Genomic DNA, 6,000 nt, shown 5'->3' on the forward strand with positions numbered 1-6,000 from the left:
ACCAAATTCTCCTATCCTCAAAATCAACATTACAATTTACTTGGGACAGACCATCCTCCAAATTACCAAGATAATGAACTTGAGGAGCAGGGATAAACCACTGCCCATCAGCCAAACAACTACTAACAGGAGCCTCAAAGTGTAAAATACTATCATACCTGAGCTGAGGAGGGAAATGGGAAGCCAAGATGCCCATAGGGTGCCAAGGATCCTTCCAAAAACTAATACTCTGACCATTGCCAACAAGAGCCAGGCAGAATTGAAGGCCATGACCCCTATTTTGAAGAATTCTGCGCCAACTCCAAGAAGCTTCATGAGGAACCTTCAAAAGCCAGAAGCAATTGCCCTTGACAAGATGGACTTTCACCCAAGCAACCCAAAGGGTGGGTTTATCAATAAACAGGTCCCAGATATGCCTTAAAGAACAAGCATCATTAAGCACACCCAAACTCCTAAGATTCAACCCACCCTCTTTGAAAGGATGGCACACCATATGCCAACTGATAGAAGCCCCTTTAGCATTCATTTCAGGCCCATCCCAAAGAAATCTCATAAACAATCTATCCAACTCATGAACAACTCTCTTAGGCAGCACAAAAACACTAAACCAGAAGATCACCATACCATTAAGCACTGATCTAACCAAAGTCAGCCTACCTGCATAGGAAAGGAACCTCATCTTCCAAGACTTGATCTTACCAAGCACCCTATCAATCAGGGGTTGGCAATCAGAGTAGCTCAACCTAGAGGAAATAAGAGGAACCCCTAGATATCTAACAGGCAGAGAAGCACAATTAAACCCAAGGCTCTCTTGAATGGCAGCTAAACTGTCAGCATTCACCCCAGCAGCAAAAATAGAACTCTTGGCCTTGCTTACTCTCAGGCCAGTACAAGAGAAAAAGACATCAAGGACTTTAGCAAGAGCCTTGGCTGAACCCATATCACCCTTCATGAATACAAGAAGATCATCAGCAAAGCTCAAATGTGTTAGCAAAGGATCCTTACATTTGGGATGGAGCTGAAATCTCCCAGCAGCAACCATATTCCTCAAAAGGACATTAAAAACCTCCATGACTAATACTAACAGATAAGGAGACATAGGACAACCTTGTCTGATGCCCCTCTTCCCCTTGAAATAACCATAGGAACTACCATTTACCACCACAGAATACCTAGGGGAAGAGACACAGACTTGAACCCATTTCACAAACCTAGCTGGAAAACCAAACTTCCTCATAATCAACAAAAGGGAGTCCCATTCAATAGTGTCATAAGCCATTTGCAAATCAATTTTGATAGCACACCTTGGAGGGCCTTGAGACCTATGATAGTTCCTAGTAAGCTCATGGGCCAGAAGAATGTTATCCTGAATGGCCCTACCAGAAACAAAAGCAGACTGACAAGGATTAATAAGAAAATCAACAATCCTCTTCATCCTAAGGGTGAGAATTTTGGTAATACACTTGTAAATCACATTACAACAAGAGATAGGCCTGAACTCAATGACCCTAGAAGCATTAGAAGATTTAGGCACAAGAGTAATCAAAGTGGAGTTAACCTCACCAAGTAACTTGCCAGAGCTAAAAAACCTTCTCACAGCTTCCACCACATCATCACCCACAATCTTCCAGCAAGATTTGAAGAAGTGAGCAGAAAATCCATCAGGACCTGGGGCCTTGTCCACACCAATAGTAGAGAGAGCATAAATCACCTCATCCCTAGTCACCATTGCATCCAGCACAGCAGCCTGCTCCTGACTCACCAACCTGTCAAAACCACAAGCATCAAGAAGCTCTATCCCCTCCCCACTTAAGTGAGAAGAGCCAAAGAGCTCAGTATAAAAATCAACACACTCCTTAGCAACATCTGGCATATCCACTAGTTTCACCCCCTCATTATTATAAAGATAAGGAATATTATTCCTAGACCTTCTTTCTCTAATAGAGAGATGAAAAAACTTAGTATTCTGGTCCCCCAAGTCAATCTTTTGCACCCTGGATTTCTGCCTTAACATAGATTCTTCCACACCCACCAACTTAGAATAAGAAGCAACAGCCTCCCTTTCCTGCAACCTAATATCAAAATCAAGAGGAGACTCCTGAAGCCTAGCCTGAATAGACTCCAAAGACTGCCTAGCAACCTGCACCTTGTTAGAAAACCCAGCATACTTCTTCTTTTTCCAGAGCACCAAAGCCTTCTTCACATTCTTCAATTTACTCACAAGTCTAAACATAGGGTTCCCACACACAGATATGCTCCAAGACTTCTCCACAATGTCCATGAAATCCTCATCTAAAGTCCAAGCATTAAAAAACTTAAAAGGCCTAGGGCCACAGGAAACTCCCTCAAATAAAGAGAGAACAGCAGGGGAGTGATCAGACACAATAGGATTAAGAAACTCAACTTTAGCATTAGGACACATACTCACCCAATCAATATTCACCAACACCCTATCCAACTTTTCAGCAACAACTCCAAGACCCACTTGTCTATTAGACCAAGTGAATTCATTACCAGAATAGGGACAATCAAACACCTGGACCTGGTGAACAAATTCCCTAAAATCTAACATACCACCCAGCCTAGCAGCCACACCACCAACTTTCTCCTTAGCCTCCAAGACAGTATTAAAGTCACCCATGAGCACCCAAGGATAGTTAAACTCCAAAGCTAGACTATTAAGAGCACTCCACAAGTTCCTCCTCAACACAACATCAATACTAGCATACACAAAACTAAGTAAAAAGCATCTACCATCAACTAAAGTAGCCATCACAGTCAAATGCTGCTCAGACTTAGCCACCTGAGCCAACTTAACTAAAGTAGGATCCCAAAACACCCAAATCCTACCAAACCCATCACAATCATAATTATGAATCCAATCCCAAGTAGTCAACAGCCTAGACCTAACTTGGTCCTTATTCTGAAAAGCAATATGAGTCTCAAGCACACCACAAACACACAAATTATTGTTCCTAACAAATTTTGTAACCTCAGCAGCCCTAGAGGGATAATTCAACCCTCTAACATTCCAGCACCTATATTAATCATTGGACACAAAAGAAGCACCCATCCTAGGCTTGGGAGCCTCAGCCTCCATCAAAATCTTTGCCTCCAAGGCAAGAACATTACTACCCACAAGTGTGGAGGAACTCCCATTAAATTTGCAACCAGCAGTGCCAGACATAGGTCCCTGTCTACCCTTCTCCTGGAACAACCCAGCCTTATCCCCTCCCACACCTGAACCAACAGAAACAGAACCAGCCTGGTTTTTATAGTTCCTCTGCACCACCAGGGTGCCATCTCTGCTAGAAGTAACACCACCCCCAGACAGACTAGCACCCTTCCTTCCTTTACCATCAAGTAAACCATCAGAACTCCCCACATCCCTCCCCTTCCTCTTCATACTCCCTTTAGATTTCACCTCAGTCCATCCCTCCTCTGGACTATTAACCCCCTCCATAGGAACCCCCTCATTAGCTACCTGGGAGACATTGACCCCCATCTCAACATCAGTAGGCTGACCATGAGTAACATTAGCCCCCATCTCAACATCAGGGGACTTACCAAGATCACCAACCTCAGCCTTTTTACCATCAGCAGCTTGCTGCACCTTCTTAGCCTTCAAACAAGACCCAGAAGCATGCCCCAACTCACTACAATGCACACAAAACCTAGGTTTCCAAGCATACTCAACAGAAACATCAAACTCCTCTCCATCCACACAAAATTGAAGGGTAGTAGGCAAAGAACTCTTCATAGAAATATCCACACATACCCTAGCATAAGCCATCCTAAGGCCTGAAGCTGTAGGACCATCCATAAACAGAGGCTTCCCTAATAGACTAGCAATATCAGCCAGCCCCTCCTCATGCCACAAATGAATAGGGACACCTCTCAACCTCACCCATATAGGTATAGAATCCAACTTCATAACCTCCTTCTCAAGAAAAGGAGACCAAGGTCTAGCAATAAACACTCTATTGGCCACTGAAATAGGCTCATGTTCAAGAATCATAAGCCTATCCTCTTCCAAAACAGGTCTAATAATGAAAACAGAATCACCATGAAGAGTAAAGGTTACCTCCCCCTTAGGCTTCCAGATATTGAGCAAGGTCTTCTTAGCTACCATAAATGGCATTTTGCTACCAAAAAAATTTCCAACAATCCATTTCTTACAAATCTCCAAATGGGATTGATAATTGGAAGAGGATAGAACAGCACGACCATTCACTACAACTGGAGCACGAAATACCAATGGCTTCCTACCAGCAGACCGAGTTCGAGAAAAGAGCTTAGTCCAATCCAAGGAATCATTTGAATTACTTACCTCAGCTGGAACCTTCAATTTTGGCAAAGACTCACGAACCACCGCCTCTGAACCAGCAGCAGCAGTGCTCGAAGAGACTCTCAAAGGACCCCTGGTTAGACCACCAGACTTCAACCCTTTCATCATCCCCTCAACAAAGCTACCCTGTTTCGAAGGAACATCAGATCCAAAAGAACCTGAAGTCCCCTCACCAGGGGCCTGGAGGGAATCCTCCATCACCATCGTAACTAAAGAATCCTCCACCAGGAGAGATTCAATAGCCGAGTGATCGTAGAAAGGAAAACAAGAGAAGACAGTCCTCCAAGAACGTCGGAGAAGACTCAGAAATCCAAGCAAATCGGAGAAGATAACAGGCGGCGCCGGAAAAAGAAAAAGAAACCTAAAAATCGCCCAACCCGAGAGCTTCTCTCTCCTACGTCAGCACTTTTAGGTAAGTTGAACCCTATTTATAAGTGAATTACTAAGATCATTACCTTGAGAATGAAGGATGTCATCTTTAAGGTGGTGAGCCCTTGTCAATCTGGCTTTATTTTTGGTAGATGTATTCAAGATAACATTCTCCTTGCTCATGAGCTGTCTAGTGACTACCATAAGGCTGTGGGGCCTCCTAGATGTGCTATGAAGATTGATCTTCATAAAGCCTATGATTCTATACTGGCCTCAAAGTAAATCAGAGGAAGAGTTGCCTTTTTTCAGCATGGGTTAATGATGCTAACATTGTGCTTTTCAAGGAGATTTTGGGATTTGAGAGTGCTACTTTACCTGTTAGGTATCTTGGTGTTCCTCTCATATCTTCTAGGCTTAATTATGCAGATTGCTTACCTCTCATATAGAGTGTTGAGTAGGATTCACTCTTGGAAGACTAGGTTTCTTTCCTTTGCAGGTAGACTTGTTATAGTTAAATCCATTTTGCAAAGCATGGTGCTCTTTTGGCCGAGTGTCTTTGATCTTCCCAAAAGAGTGCTTAAGGAGATTGAAGGGATGTTGAGTAAATTCCTTTTGTCTGGGCCAAACATGGGAGGAAGGAAGGCTGCCATTGGGTGGATGTCCATTTGCTTTCCTACTGCTGAGGGTGGTCTGGGTGTTAGAAACCTTGTGGTGTTGAATATTGCTTGCTGCCTTAGGCATATTTGGGACATTTTTTTGTCATAAGAAGACTCTTTGGGTAGAATGGGTGCAAATTAATCTCATCAAGAAGAAGAATTTCTGGTTAATGGGGATTCCTAGTAACTCTTCTTGGGTTTGGAGGAGATTGCTTCAGTATAGGCAATTTGGTATTCAATTTGCATTTCATGTGGTGGGTAATGGGGCTCAAACTAAGTTCTGGGTTGACCATGGCATCCTTTGGGTCTTTTATATGCCTCCTTCTCTGATTCCTTTAAGTATGACAGTAGACTTCATGTTAATGCTAATGTGAATGCTTGTATTGTGGATGGTGTTTGGTCCCTTCCAAGTCATGTGGCTGCCTTGCTTGGTCCTATTGTAAATAAACTTGCTGAGATTCCTATTGATATGGGGGCTGAGGATAAGAAGGTGTGGAAGGCTAGTGAGCAGGGGGTTTTCCAGCTCAAGTGCACCTATGAGGCCTTGAGAAAGACTAGGGAGGTCGTTTCTTGGCATAATTTGGTATGGTATACTAATAACATTCCTAGCCACAATTTCATTTCTTG

Source organism: Eschscholzia californica, unplaced genomic scaffold (assembly GCF_041429995.1).
Source record: "Eschscholzia californica isolate CP2 unplaced genomic scaffold, dmEscCali1.0.p SCAF_3, whole genome shotgun sequence".
NCBI lineage: Eukaryota > Viridiplantae > Streptophyta > Magnoliopsida > Ranunculales > Papaveraceae > Eschscholzia > Eschscholzia californica.